At 37.2% G+C, this 16,438-nt stretch overlaps 1 long non-coding RNA gene across 1 annotated transcript in view; it reads left to right on the top strand.

Annotated features, from left to right (window-relative positions):
- LOC113613734 (uncharacterized) overlaps positions 1 to 1,346 on the top strand; it is a 65,125-nt gene extending 63,779 nt beyond the window's left edge. The window contains exon 3 of the long non-coding RNA XR_003430350.1: positions 1,285 to 1,346. This is a non-coding gene — a long non-coding RNA (uncharacterized LOC113613734). The remainder of the gene's footprint in view (positions 1 to 1,284) is intronic.
- Positions 1,347 to 16,438: the final 15,092 nt, after the last annotated feature.

Below are 16,438 nucleotides of genomic sequence, written 5' to 3'. Positions count from 1 at the left end.
CAGGGGGTTGCAAATATTTGATCTGAATTTCACTTTTTAAAATGTATATTGTAAATTTTATATATAAAATATGTATATATTCAAAAATATTATGTTTACTTATTCAACAAATATTCATGGAGTGCATATTATATGTTGAAAATAGTTTGTCTTAGGATTCAGGAATGAACAGAAACAGACAAAAATCCTTTCCCTCCATGAAATTTACATTCTAGTAGTGGTAGCAAAAAAGAATAGTCAAAATAAGTAAATTATATAGCATATTAAAATTTTATAAGGGCAATGGAAGAAAATTAAGCAGTGGCTGCAAAATGACTCAAGAGGTTTGAGTAGATCGGTCTGAGAAGGTGGCAGTTCAGTAAAGACTTGAAGGAAGTGGGGAGGGAGCCAGAGGGACAGCCGAAGCGAAGGTCCTGAGGCAGGAGCATGCCTGGGGAGTGGGAGGAGCAGCCAGGCTACCAGCACCTCTGGAAAAAGGGGACAGAGAAAGAAGAGGCCAAGAGAAGGAATAGAGGCCTGTGGGTCATCACACCTTTTAACACAATGCCTTTCAATACTGCTTATACAGTACTTTTATGTGGAGCTTTCCAGTATTCTCTTCATAAACATTTGAATATGGCACTAACACCGAACAAGATTTTATTTTATTTACTTGTCTTGTTCAAAATCAGGCCTACACTTGTTCCTTCAAGCAAACACTACATTCTTATGACAACGAATGTGGGCTAAGTTAAATTACATGCCAAACAAGGCTTAGGTATATCTGCTTATGTCACTTTTCCAACAAGAAGTAAATCCATAACTTACTGATACCACTATATTATAATTAGCTCTAACCATCATTTTTAGATTACATTACTTCTAACCTGACTTACCTTTATTGATAAGGAATGCAAACTACTTTTGAAATATTGTTATCCCATTGCAACTCAAAATAAACAATGTCATTTATATCTCTTTAAAGCTTCCAGAGAAATTTATTAAAAGCATCTTGAGATTTCACAATAAGGTGCTACCTTTCACAAATACTTATCTAAGTCAGCATTTTTTTTTTCTTACTGAAACAGCCAAACAAAATTCACCTATAAGTTGGGTGTTGAGACTGACATGACTGCAAATACCAACTAGACACCCCGATATTAAGATATTGTCTTCATTAAAATAGGCTCATGAATCTCACAAATTGAATTAATAATAAGAAAATGCTATAAATTTAAAATTATAAAATAAATTTAAATTAATAAAATTTCCTCTTTATCTGGTGAATCTATGTAATTTTTGCAGAGTTGGTGCCTAGTAAGAAATGGATGGAAGGTGATTTTGCAGAAATCATGAGTGCAAGCAGGTAAGGGAATATATTCTCTCCTCTTAACCCTTCATTTATTCATCCCCTCGTGTAAATAGAAGAATGAATTTTTCATTAAAAATACATATAGACACATGCACACCCACTCATATGTATATGCACACATATACGCATACACGTATGTGTTATATAAACACATATATATATTCATCCTTACATAGGTAGGTGATCAACAGAGACCACACAATGTTATAAGATATTAACAATTTGTGAATTTAGATGAAGCGTACGTGGGTGTTCATTGCACTATTTTTTCAACATTTCCGCGGGCTTGGAATTTTTCAAAACAAAAGATTGGGGGAAACAAAAGAGAGAGACTGGTGTCACTGAACAAAACAGTCTGAATAATTCTGACCTCAGAATGACTTCTCACATCAGTGGGATGTTTGCCCACATGATTCACCAAATGAGGCTGATGAGTAGCATTAGTGAGTCAAGAAAGCCTAAATCAGACCGTGGAATGGCTGTAGACCAATTAGTTAGCCTCATCAAACCTCAGTCGAGTGAATTTTATTGCCTTAATTCACTAAAAAAAAAAAAAAAAAAGCCTAAACAAAAATGTTAACCTCTCTACCCAAACACAAGAAAGAGTTTTAGAGCACATGGAATTTAGCACCAAAGGAATTATGAACTGATATTTGCTCGGATTTGTTATGTTTATTTACTCACTCTAAGAAAAATATTTGCCTTTTGTAACAAGATTCTCTGAATTCACAGGAGAGCTTAGCTGATCCTGCAAATTTGGTTGTGAAAAGTACAGGGGTGAAACAAATATACATTTCAGAATCCTAAATCACAGACTGCAGGAAATATAGGCCCTTGGCTTTCTACCCACAAGGTCGAAGGAAAAGATTTCAAATATTGTACAAGTCTCAACTGCCCAGAATTCAGCATTTATGTTTACAATAAATGCATTTATGTTTACAATAGGACTCTGGCTTGCAATTCTAGCCTGCCCTGCGGTGCCAGGTCTATCTCTAAGTGTCCCTGGCTCACAGGCAGTGTTTTAGCTGGCCTGTTAGTATTCAAAGGGTCATGAACTGGAGCCATACCAGAAACCAAATGAAATAGGCATTCACCTCAACTGGCATTTGTAAGGCTGAGATAAACAGTGGAACTACTGAACAATAGAAAAGGACCTTTCTTCCTCTCACCAGTGAAACAAATCTTAAAATATGAAGATCAAGGACTGCTAGAGATAACAGACACCAAAGAACTGAAACGTCTTAACAGCAGGTGGTATCAGTGGGGCTTGTCTTTTGAAAATGTGTTAGATCCTTTTAGGACTATGTAAAACACTTCTGGTTCCTATGGTGATGCTGATAATACTTTGTCAGTCATTGTGATATCTAGATCTACATTAAGTAGTTTAAAAAGCACCTTGAAATGCTTGAAGGTTAAATTAGTTTCTCCTCTAAATTGCTTGGTGTCAATTGTAGTTGTGATAATTGGAGGAGATATACTTAGTTTGTGAGGAATACTGACCAGTGTTTCTTGCCTCTTACAAAGTTTAGAGAAAGAGAAGCAGCCACAAACTGAGTCCCTTTACAACAGCCCCAGACACTAATCAAAGAACATGTCTTCAGAGTGGAAGAGACTAAGTAATTCATTAGTTTTCAGGCAGACCCAGACCTGCTCTTAAAGAACGCCATTCCCTACAGTATTTCCCAATCTCATGTCTGGTCCTTCCTTTGTTAATTTGTTTCTTAGGAGGGGCATTTTCAAATAAAATTTTGTGGAAACATTTCCACAAGGCCAAGGCGGGCATAAGCCACAAATCCTGCCACTGACCCATATCAAAAGCTGTTTTTTTGTAGTGTTCAATGAACCATCAACCACAAATTTTGTGACTGGGAGGATGGAAAAGATGGGCTTTCTATTCTTTCTCTTTCCCTGGCTTTTGCACGTTTTAATTCTACTACCAGTTGATTTTTGCCAAGTTGTGAAATAAAAAATTGAATTTCCCGGTATACAGAACCTCAGAAATTTTGTTAGACCCATTCCAACAAAAGTTTAGACTGGTCACTACACAGACTTTTATGCAGCACGTTCTGAAGCTTTGCAGGTTTATCTTTGCAGTAGGGCTGACACACTTGTCCTGACTGGAGGAATCTTTCCTCCCTAGTTCTAATCCCATTGCTCTTTAATGTAACATCACCATCCCAACAGCTTTGGTTGTAGAGGAGGCCTTCTCCACATGCTTCAGCATTGACAAACTTGCTGTGTGACTTCAGCTCCAGTCTTGAGTTATTTTCAGTGAGTTTGCATATATCCTGTTATCAGAACAGGTAATTATTCTTCCAAATAAAGAATATGTTATGAAGTATCTAACATGCTATACGACCTATGCTAAAAAATTATTTTAGTACACTATAAAAAAAGAATTTCATAAAAATGAAATATTGCTACCACCAATACAATTCCAAAAGAAGAGGAAAAACTAGTTTTTGTTTGCACTGTTAAATCAGAATAACAAATCTTTTGAGTACAGCATTTGCGGTTTTAGTTTACGGAAGATCGTAAGTGCGTTTGCTCATTTTCACTACATGAAGTCGACACTTCATGTTTTGCCTATTTTGAGGTCATGATACTAATAATAATAGCTAATATTACCTGAGCACCTAAGGTCTGCCAAGCCTCTGTTGACTCTTGATCTTTGTATCAACCTCATTAAGTTGAATCTATTACTATCCCAATTTTGCAAATGAAGAAAGTGAAGTCTGGTGAGGGAACAAAACAAGGGTAATAGGAAAGTTGTTCTGAGGGACTGTAGTTCCTGGGATCTTAATTATCACACTGATTGTGTGCTACAGCCACTCTTGTCAGTAAAGTTCGCATTTTCTCACAGTTCATACAAGTTTCCAGTTGTATTAGTCTGCTTGGGGTGCCATGGCAAAATACCATAGACTGAGTGCCTTAAACAACAGACATTTATTTCTCACCATTCTGGAGGCTGGGAAGTCCAAGATCAAAGTGCCAGCAAGGTAGGTTTCATCTGAGGCCTTGTTTCTTGGCCTGTAAGCCGCTGCCATCTCACTGTAGGCCCACATAAACCTCTTTGTAAGTCTGCAGAAAAAGAGACAGGGAGAGAGAGCTCTCTGGTGTCTCTTATAAAGACTCTGATGCTGTCTAATCCTATCCTATCAGCTCAGGGCCCCACCCTTATGACCTCAGTTAATCTTAAATTACTTCCTTGGAGGTCTCATCTCCAAATACAGTTAGGGTTCCAACATATAAATTGGGTGGCGGTGGGGAGAGGCGGACACAAACAGTCCATAGTCACACGTAACTTAGTGTATTTCCAAAAGAAAATTATTCCAAGTTCATTGAGATGTTAACCAATAGGTATTTCTCAATTCCAAAATTTTCTCTTTAACAAAACTTTGAAATATCACATGTACTACAGGCCTCATGGACAGAGATTAAAGAAGTGATACTCTTCATTGCTCATATCAGTTTAGGTAATTAGATGAACAATGGTTGACCTTTGAAGGGAGCTGTATCAGAGAACTAAAGCAAAAATTCAAGCAAAACATCTGAGTCATTGGGAGGTCAGCTCTGATGAGACTCCAGATAAATTCATCAGCCTGTAGTGTTAAGTCCATACCATCACCCTGACTGGGGTATGCTCTGCTTTCACTTATTATGAAATCCATTAATCTAATCACATGTTATAATCTAGGAACAAGTATATTTATACACTTAAAGAAGAGATTAGCGCACAAATTAAAAATAACAGAGATAAAAAATAATCGGTTGTAGCATTTCCCAGAAATGTAGTTTACATTTCTTTTTTACTTAAGCCATAATCATTGAATGATTTACATGGAAAGACAAGAGAGTAGGAGCAAGCATGTATATTATATACAGTTATTGAATCAACCAATAGAAAGGAAGATATCTAGAAATGAAGCTCTTAGACCTCTATAAAAACATGTCCTCTGTTAGAATTTCAATTGTCTGACATGGTTTCAAATCCTACTCAACTCATTATGATGTTTGCTGTCTATATTTTTCAACAGCACATTGAAGCATACCACAGTATTTGAAACCATAGCCTATAAATATTGCTGTTACACAGCCTTCTGCTCTCACAATGGTGAATCAAGAAATATGTTATGAATTTTCTCAAATTTATTTTTTCCACTATATACAGTGTTAGGCTGGCCAGGCAGAGATACCTCTAAGCATCTATGCAACTAATTTAGGACCTTAGAGGCAGCCAGAATCTCTATTAGCAGGTACCAAGTATTGCACGATGAGAAACATTTTGCCCAGATGAATATCATAGCAGCTTCCTGCTCTTGTAGAATCTCACTGTGAGGAATGGCAAGTTGACTGAAAGTACAGGTCATTAAATAGATAGATGGAGATATAGATTGATACATAGATACATAGATAGATAGATAGATAGATAGATAGATAGGCATCTCTACGAGGCTACCAGACTTCCAATTCAATGGCATTTGAAAAAAAAAAATAGCACTTGTTTGTGTCAGAGGCAAAATAGTCTTAGCTCTGAATTTATTTCCTTTTGGTAAATTGATTCACACTTTTTTTTTCTTTCTCCCTATTTCTTTATCTCACTACACTGTAGTTTTTGAACCAGAGCAAAGAGTCAAGGAATATCATGTTTAGGGGAGGAATATCGTTCACACACCTCAAACCTGCTAATCCTTTCCCAGTTAAACTGACAAAGCACTTTTCCTTTTGGAATACATGTGCTGGAATCAAATGAATTGCCAGAAAAGGTGTCTGTGCTTTGTTCTGTTTTAATTCCATTCCTTGTGGCCTGACTTTTGTTTATCTTCCTGTCAACCCTCTGCACTTACCTTGGCATTTCTCCTAATCAGCAAGCGAGACTACATAGGAACGTTGCCTGCAAGTCAGTTAAGGTAAACCTGGCTACCTGCCTCCTGGTTAGGACTTTTCCAGTAACCATCAGCTCGCATCATCCAGTGACAATCAGACATAAATAACCACAGGATTCCAAGCTTGCCCTTCCTATGGGAGGATCACTATCCCTCTTACTGCTCCTTTCTGTTAGCCCTTTGGGACCAAAGGGCTTCTTCTTGTTCTGTTGGCATAGGAATGCTTTCTGTAACTAAACCTTTGATACTGAATGAAACACTATGAATGATGTTATTTTTGTATCTTCTAAAAACTACATTTCCCATAAAATTGAGGTTACTAAATTCTACCCAAATTCCACAGATATTTACTTGGCAGCATATTCATGGATATAAGAAATAGTCCCTGCCCACAGAGTAAACTGTGCATAAGTAATAACATAACACACGGCAAGTAGAATATAAAATGTATGAAAGGTTCAGCTGTAATGGACCTGAGAACAAAAGGTGAGATTAATTATGAATGGGAGAATTACCGTTAATGGGGAGAAAGACAGCGTGTGAGCTAGTTCTCAGTAAGAGTTCAGAATTGAGGGGGGTGGCATGGGGAATAACCAAGAAACTTACAATTCAGACAAGAGAATGGGTGAGGCATGGAAGAGGGAATTTTCAAAATGCATTTGTGAAACAATAAATAATTACATTTTGCCTCACAAACTGAAGTTTTCTTTAGGCCAGTTGGATTGGGTCTCACATGCTATGCTCAGAACTTCCACTTTTTTCTGTAGATCAATGATTCCCAAAAGCTGTTCATGGGCCAGTGATGGTTTAAGTCTAAATTTTCACTGGACTGAGGAGAAATGAGAAAAATCAAGACAGTTTGTAAGGTTTTTTGTTGTTGTTGTTGTTGTTGTTGTTTTGTGGTATGTGGGCCTCTCACTGTTGTGGCCTCTCCCGTTTGCGGAGCACAGGCTCCGGACGCGCAGGCTCAACGGCCATGGCTCACAGGCCCAGCCGCTCCGCGGCATATGGGATCTTCCCAGACCGGGGCACGAACCCATGTCCCCTGCATCGGCAGGCGGACTCTCAACCACTGCGCCACCAGGGAAGCCCTGTTGTTTTTTTTTTAATGAAACAAAATGCATTTAATTCAAAGGTCTTTCCTTTATTCTGAGATTGTCTTTCCACTTATATTTGGAACTAAATGCAATTGCTGTTATGAAGTGATGGTAAGAATAGATAAGGCAGTTTGGCAAGAGGCTCTAATATTCTTATTTGGCAAAATAAAAGTTGGAAACACAGTTTTGAGCTCCCTGATAGATTTTTGTTTCACTGGTCCATGAGATCCAAACTTTGGGGGGCACTTCCAAAGGTAATGTGGACTCGGAAGGGGGACAACGTGATGGAAATTGTTCTTTAGGTAACGTAACTCTGGAAGTAATAACATTTTTAATAAAAGAGGGAAAAGGTAGGAAGGAAGGCAATAAATGAGACAGATAATGACAGTATATGAGGAAGGTTGTTAGAAATCTATGGCAACAGGGCTTCCCTGATGGCTCAGTGATTGAGAATCCGCCTACCAATGCAGGGAACCCGAGTTCAAGCCCTGGTCTGGGAAGATCCCACATGCTGCGGAGCAATTAAGCCTGTGCGTCACAGCTACTGAAGCCCGCGCACCTAGAGCCCATGCTCCACAACAAGAGAAGCCACTGCAATGAGAAGCCCGTGCACCGCAACGAAGAGTAGCCCCCTCTTGCGGCAACTAAAGAAAGCCCACACCCAGCAACGAAGACCCGACACAACCAAAAATAATTAATTACAAAAGAAATCTATGGCAAGAAGCAATCAGGACCTAACCAGGACATTGACGAAACTGAAAGAAATCAATGGATATAAGAATTAGAATCTACAGGATCGGTAGTTGAGTGAATGTACAAGCTAAGATTATAGTCTGAGCCACTGGGCTATCTGTACCAAAAAAAAAAAAAAAAAAGAGAGAGAGTAAAAATGGCAGAGATGTGGGGGAAATCTGGAGTGTGAAATTGGCAAAGCCTAAAGAGGTACACCTAGGAGTCATCTGGATGAAGGTCAGAGCTGAGAGAATTGTCAAAGATGAGAGAGTGGAAGAGAGAACTCTTGAGTGGAGAGCACCTCCACCACTTGATTCTCCTTCATTAGTTTAGCTCCTCTATTGAGAGGCTCCAAGGTTGAAAGGTATCTCTCCTAGATGTATCCTGATCAATGAACTTTGCTTTTTGTTGTCATCATTTCCTTAACTGTCAACTTCTAATACTATTATTTTGAAAAATCTCATAGTTTCTCAAAATCCTCTCTACTAGTGCATTTCTCTATTACCACATACTTCAGTTAGGTTCAGCATCACATCAAATTGGGGTGAGCTAAAAAGTTATGAAATAGCAGTTATTGAGCCTAAAGGATTTAAGTCTTTTCATCAAATATAGGAAGAGAGAAAGAATGAAATTTGAACTAGAATGATACTTCAGTATTACAAGAAATTGTATAACTTTGACAAAAGAATGACACTCAGATTCTAAAGTTTTTTGGAGATATTTATTGTCCTGGATAGTGAGGTTGTGGTACATTTTGTTTTTTTTTTTTTTTGCATAGTAAAAATAGCTAGTATTTATTGAGCATTTACTGCAGTCAAGCATTTGACAAGTACAACCTCACTTAATCTTCACAAAAAATCTATCAGGTAGATAATTTTAGTATAGCTTTCTTTTTTTAAAATTACTTATTTATTTATTTGGCTCCACCAGGTCTTAGTTGTGGCATGTGGGATCTTCATAGCTGCGTGCGGTATCTTTAGTTGCAGCATGTGAACTCTTAGTTGCGGCATGTGGGACCTAGTTCCCTGACCAGGGATCAAACTTGGGCCCCCTGCATTGGGAGCCTGGAGGCTTAGCCACTGGACCACCAGGGAAGTCCCTAGTATAGCTTTCTTTTAGGTTATAAAAGCTACATTGAGAGAAGATAAATTCCTTGTCCACTTTCACCAAGTAGAAAATGACTGAGCTGAGATTAGAATTCAACTGTATCAGTTAGGCTTCATGTTTTGGCAAATGACAGAAACTCCAGACAAAAGTAGTTTAAGGACAAAGGGAGTTTATGAGCTCCCATAACTAAAATGTCCAGGAGCGGAACTAAGGCTAACTCCACAAGGAACCTAACAAGTAACTCACACAATGTGATCAGTATATGGTGTCCCTCTCTTCATTCTTATCCACATATCTCTGTGTTTGCTCAGTTCTCAAATAACCTCTCCTATTGTGATGTCAGAATGTCTCCAGTAGATCCAGCCTCACAGCCAGGCTCAACCAACACCAGCAGGAAAACACAAATGTCTATTGCCCAGCAGTCCCAGGAAAAGCCTCACTGCATCCTTTCATTGTGATTGGGTCACAAGCCTGTTCCTGAAGGAACTGCTGCAGTTTGAGCAATGTTATGCACTAAATGGCCAAACCTAGAGACAAGGGTGCAGTTATCCAGGATGCTGTTAATGGAATAGGGTGCATAGGTGCTAGGGAGCGTGATCAGTAAATATCTCTAACAATTAAACTTTCTTGCTGAAGAACCTGAGGTTTTTACCACTATACTTCCCCAGCTAAACAATGAAGATCTATAAAGAACAGAGATGAGGCTTTGTGCATTAAAAGGAGGAGGGCACTGCTCTTGGATCATCCTTCATGATTCTTTAAGTGTTTGCTATTCAAAACTACTAACACCTTGACTGCGGAAAAGGCATATGGGAAAAACTAGACCCGTTTCTGCCACGATAACAGCAGAAATAAACACAATCCTCCAAAGAGACTTCATTTTGGGGGACAGGAAGAAGGGAGATGGACATTGTACATTTGTCCTAGATCATTCTGGAGGTGACTGAGAAAGAGACACAGGCCTCAATTTCTCCCTTCTAAGCCAAGTGTTCACACCAGAGTCCAACTCCAAATTCCTGTCCATTTAGAAGATTTTTTTCCATTTTCCCCCTAATACACTGGATTTAGATTGAGATAGTGAGGCATTAGTGTCCATTTATCCTTTTAGAGCTGGTTAAGATCCCGCAAAAGAACCAACGTCATTTTTGTAACAGGTTCCAATGAGAAAGGGACAAAAGAAAGCCCCGATCCTATTCATGATTGTCTCTTTCTATTTCTCTGGGAATATTAACTTGCTGGTCTCTTCACCTCAAAACCTTTTTTTTCCATTTAATTTCAGCTGACTCTCTGACATGTTACAGTAAAAAGAGGACGAAGTATATGGATGCTTGTTATTTCATGGATATGTTAAGGAAATGGTTTATAATGCAATTAAATCCCAGCACTTTGTGCTTTAAAGGAAAGAGGAAACACTCTTTTGGACCATCCCCTAGTAGTAAAAATTCAGCCAAAAGTCTATTACTTCCCTTTCTTTAAAACTTTAACTTCCTAGCCAATATTGCCAGACAAACGAAATAGTTCATTTCTGTCCTTTATGTTGCAATGAATGTAGAAAAGAAGAATCTGTACTTCAATTAAGTAGGCTTTAAATGAGAATTGAAAAGCCTGTATTCTTTAATAGTTTCAACACCATGTTTAACACTTTGCTTAGACTCAAAAATCCTATAGGAATATAGAATATATACCTTTGTACTTAAAGAACAAAAAATGTTCCTATTGAAATTTAAGCATAAGACAAATGGTGAACTGGATGCAGAATGAAAACTGAGTTATAGTTGTTTTTTTTTTCCAGAAGGCTGTCAGATACAATTGAAACAATGTTGTAAAACGTTTCTTTTGGGGGGCCTTTTATTCTCAGTCTTCACTTTCCAATTGCTTTCTGATATTGAAAAATTGAACTAAGATTTCTCAAATGAAAAGAAAAAGAAAATAGTGATAATATGGTCTCCTAAGCTTCACTTTTACTGTTTTACTCCCATATAAAAGTGGTAAATAGGGAGCTTGAGTCTCCAGACTGGCTTCATCTAGCTCCCATCCCAAACTTCACCCCGGTGGGGTTGATCGCCATTTCCCTAGAGCATACCCTTCAACTTTCCCCTGCTCTGTTACCTTCTGTGACGATAATGCATACACCACAACTTTTATACTTATTGATTGAATAAATAGAGCATAAGAAAAAATGAATGGCCAATCAGGCCAGGGCTAGATTAATTTGTAGGCAGAGTCATCAGGCTTTAAGGGCTCCAGCAAAACTGGGGCACCAGACAGAGAGAGAGAGACAGAGAAAGCAAACATCTCTGCCTTGGTGAATTTACTGGCAGTTCTAATTTTTGCAATTAGAACATCTTTAAGAAGGTATTTTAATTTCAACATGCATATGGTTTTTTATGACATTTAGAAAAATGAACTCTTTTATATTATATGTGAGAGGATATCATGGTCTTCCTAGAGCTTAGAGTCCTCTAAACTAGGCTGTTCAATTTGCTCCCCAAAGCCAATTGACATCTGTTGCCTTGACAGTATACAGGAAGCTTCAGTCTTGCTTTTATCCTAGAGACAACTTCTGGGAGGGAGGGTATCTGTAACAAAGTCACAGTTGGGACCACAAAGTTCTCTGAAAAGAGCTTTTCTCACTTCCTGAGTCCAACTCCCAGGGACCTCTTATTGTATCATCACAAGGTTTGGGATCCCCTTCTTTGCTTCCAAACATAACCTGCAGCAGGATTTCTCAAAGCAGACCATGGATCACTGGCCTCAGAATCACTTGGGGTGATTATATTTACAGGCCTGACCCTCCAGCTACTCAGTTTGATTCTGGAGTTTGGGCTTGGATATCTGCAGTTTTACAAAGTACTACCTGCACCCCACTGAATTTTGAAAATCACCATGTAAATATATATATGTGTGTATATATATATATATATATATATATATATACATATATATATGTATATATAATAGGTATATCTATATAGATATATAGATACAGATATATAGATATATAGATATGTGTGTGTGTTCATATAATTATATGTTTGGTGTAATAATTTAATGCTTAAGGAAAATATTAAAGGCATGAGTTCAAAGAAGTCTGTAACACAAATGTTTAACCCTGCCAGACACAGCTCCCATTTGGGTAAAACTTAAAGCAGAGATCATTACAATTAATCTTTAAAAAGCTACCTAAGTGTATCAATAGCTTTTTCTCCACTCATCTATATATCTCTCACCGTTTAGTTCCTATCAACATAAATAAACAAACTTTACATAATGTTGCCATTGTTTTTTTAAGAAAGCCACATCTTATTTAACTATATTGGTCATGAATTGGATGGCATTTAAAAAATTGTGAATAGAAGAACATAGAAGATGGAGTGATGATTATATTAAAATGAAATAGAATTCTCCTACAGAGTGACAAAATTATAATGATGATTATTTGTAGTAATGAGCTATAGAGTACGAGTCTGGAAGCAAAAATATAATTTTTGAGTATCTGGCTTTCTTTATACTGATGATAAAATTTTAAAAAGTCATTCCTTCCCACATACAGATATTTCTATGTTTCCTTCAGAATCCAACCAGCCAAGAATATCAATATATTTCAAAGAGCTTTATTTCAGATGCAGTTCAAAGGGAGGGCAAAGTTAACAGCAGAATCCTTTATGGGAGCTAACCTTAGAGAATCTAGTAAAGGATGCCATGTATTTGTAAGGAAAAATAATGCATCCTGAAACATTTTCAATGACACTGCATGAAAAAAGCAAAAGCTATCATGACATAAACAATCTGTATTGATTAGATTTTTTCTTAGAAATGTTGAGATCTTGAGGATAAATGAGATTTGGCTGTGATGACTCTTCCATCCTGTGGATTTTAGATATCTAAGTAGCTGCTGCATGTAACATGCTTACTTCTGCCCCTCTGAATAAGTCTTACGCTTACAGATAATCGCTGCTGTATTTTCGTGTTATCAAATTCATTTCTTCCCACTAAATAGAAAGCTCCTGGGTGAATAAACAGATCTTTGAAAGTTTTTCAAAAACCACAATCTAACAAGCGTGCCATAGAGATGAACTCTGGCTCACATGAAAATATTAGTGACCTCTCTGAAACTTGTCAAACTGTGACTTAAAATATACTTTCTACTATAAAGTATATGGTGCTCTTGACTTTGATAATCTAAGTTCCTTATATAAATGAAATTTACTTTGTGTTAAAAAGCTCACTGCCATGGTAGTGCTGGAGAGCTTCAGTTTCAGGACCAGCAACCTCAACCAGAGAGTCATTTGGTTCCTTTTATTCATTTGCCTCTTGTCTATTAGTGTAAGTCTATGTGACAGACACTGCCTGGTGAACAAGGAAGAGCCTGACTTCACAATCTTATGTTCTACTGGAGTAGATTAATAAGCAAAAACAAATACTAAACAGAAACAATGACAAAAATAATTACAAGTTATAAAAGATATTATAGAATAAATAAATAAGGCTCTATGAAAGAACATAAAGCTGCAAAGGGCAGAGGAGATCCTGCTTTTCACAACATGATTAGGAAAGGCCTCCCATAGTAAGTGATACTGAACTGAAACCTAAAGGATGATAAGAAGACAGCCATTTGATGAAAGGGAGGAAGAGATTTCAGACTGGAGACTCACAAGTGCAAAGAGCCTGCAGCAAGAAAAAGCTTGGCCTCATAGGAAAGTGTATGGTACCTAATGTTTCTAAAGCATAGCAAATAGGACAGAGACACAAAACGAGATTAAAGAAATAGTCAGAAGCCTGATTCAGAGCCTGGAAAGCCATGGTAAGGACCTTGGAACATATTCTAGTGGCATGGGGAGCTATAGGAGCGTTTTAAGTAGCAGAAGCCATTTGTACATTTTTAAATGTTCAGGTAGAGTAAGAACCATTTCATCAAAGCTCTTGTACTCCTCCATCAAAATACAAAGAGAGCAAAGCTTATCTTGACTACCACACATCCCTTCTTCTGTTTGTAACCTCTCTTCCCTTACAGTGAATCTGGTCTTACCTATGTGTCCGGAGCTCCTACGTATCCGTTTGCCCAAGGAAACACTCCCTACACTCAATACCATTCCTTCACAGCCCATTCTTGAAAAGTTTTTCTCTCTGCTTATTATTTCTCCTAAGTTATAGCCACCTCTATCTTTCCTCTTTATTTCTGTCATTTTTCATATTGTTACCACAATGTATAATGTCTGCTTGCTTATTTCACTCTTTGTTCCACTACCAGGCTATAAACCCCATAAGGACAGGAATCACATCTGATTTGGGTACCATTATAACCTCATTCCCCTGCAAAGTGGCTGGCAGTGTTGAATAAATGAAAGAATTTATGGATCTTCCCTTTGGCTACTGTTAACAGCAATTTGGGTTGTATTGAAAACTTTGGCAACTGTCACTACTCAGCCTTGATATTAGGACAGATTTTTCATTTGCTTTGTACTACCAAACTCCTACAGAGACACAGAAACTGTACTTGTAGCTTCAACAGTAGCCTCGTCTTTCTTTCACTGATCTATGTTTCTGAACCCTGGGTAAAACAGACTCTACTAATCAACAGTATGAAAATCTCCAAGAATCCTGTGCTAATGCAACCATGGTTGCTATTTCAAAACCAACGATGGATGGGAGTGTGGAAAACGAATTAGAAAAAAGAAACATAAATTTTCTTATCCAAAAATGGAAGACAAATAGTTAAGAAGATACAACATAATAAATACAAATTTAAATTCCTGTTTTATTCAAATAAAGCAACCATACTCTTCTAGATGAATATTTTCCCATCTTCCTCAGAGCTAAAATAACTTAGAAGGATAAATAAAAGGACACTGCTCTCCAAAGTACCTAACTTACCAGGCTCTTAGGATAGAATAAGAAAAGCAGACACAGTTAAAGCCCAACAATCACTGTACAATTTTCAATCAGTCATTATCATTGATCTTTGCTTATGAGAACAATGAACATTTCACAGATTTAGCTATTTCCTTGAACTAATTTATATTTTAGTTTTTTCAGGAATAGGTAAATGCACATGCATTTTTTGCATATAAACTGGGTAAAATATTCCCAACAAGCATGAAAAATACATATAGTCTGGCCATATACTGTCTTGTACACAATCAGTATTCAACAAATATGATGTAATAAATAAGAAAGTGGCTTAACATTTCACAATATAAAACTAAGAATCTAAATATTTTCAGATAAGTCAGAATGTTTTATACATGTATGTTGTTAATATATTCTGCAAGTCAGCAGGACTTATTCTACATGCGTATCATCACAAATTAGAGCACACAAGTATGCTTCTTCCTGCAAATATTTTTGGAAATTTTTTTGCTAATTTTCATAATAACAGTTCTATACCATGTTGACCAAAATTATGAAAATGATTTACACACACAAATAAACTAAGTTTATCTATATGTAATGAAGCAGTATTTTCCATAGTATAGTCTAAAGAAGGTGAGCCATTTCATGTTTAGATAGATCTGTTCTGAAGGTATGATGAGGAAAAACTTAACCAACATGACTTCAAGTTAACATCTTTCTAGGGAACTTAATTAATTTAAAACATTTGTCTTTGTAGCTTGTGATGTTCTTCCTTGAAACGTTCAGTCATGGAAGATTTTCCAATAATGTTTATATCAAAATTCATTGCTGCTATGAATTAGAATATTAGGGAGAAACAAACAGGTCAAGGTACACATACATTAACAAGTTCTTGTTCAGGTTTAACACCAAATAGATGATTGGCGGTAATTGGCTGCAGTTTAAGAATTCTGAGACACAAAAAATGCCTTAAAGGATTAGTTGCAACTTGTCATGGAAGGAGCTCTTAAAATTACGTGAAGTGCAGGGCCTGAGAGAAAGCTTTCCTTTGTAATTTAATAGGCAAAAACCTGAAAGTAAAATGTCCACATGCACTTCGCAAGCCTTTCTAAAGTGTTTTAGCTAGTTGGTAATAATTTGGTTTGGACAATATTAACTGCTAGTAAGGTATAGGGCAGAGGGGGTGGGGATCTCCTAAGGATGTTGTTTTACGTGGTGAAATAACATTTGAAAATCTGAATCAAAGCTCAAGGGGAAAAGAGAAGAAAGTGGGCTTCAGAATGTTGATGTCTTTTCTCCTATAATAATTGGGCATACCCAGTAATGAACCCTGAACAATGTGATTAGGGTTACATTTTTTGTTTGTTTTAGGATGTTTATCTTGAACTACTCTCAAACTTACAGAAAAGTTG

Source organism: Aethalodelphis obliquidens, unplaced genomic scaffold, assembly GCF_003676395.1.
Source record: "Aethalodelphis obliquidens isolate GAN/ISIS:26980383/991018 unplaced genomic scaffold, ASM367639v1 scaffold4, whole genome shotgun sequence".
Taxonomy (NCBI): Eukaryota; Metazoa; Chordata; class Mammalia; order Artiodactyla; family Delphinidae; genus Aethalodelphis; species Aethalodelphis obliquidens.
This window is presented reverse-complemented; position numbering and strand designations above follow the sequence as displayed.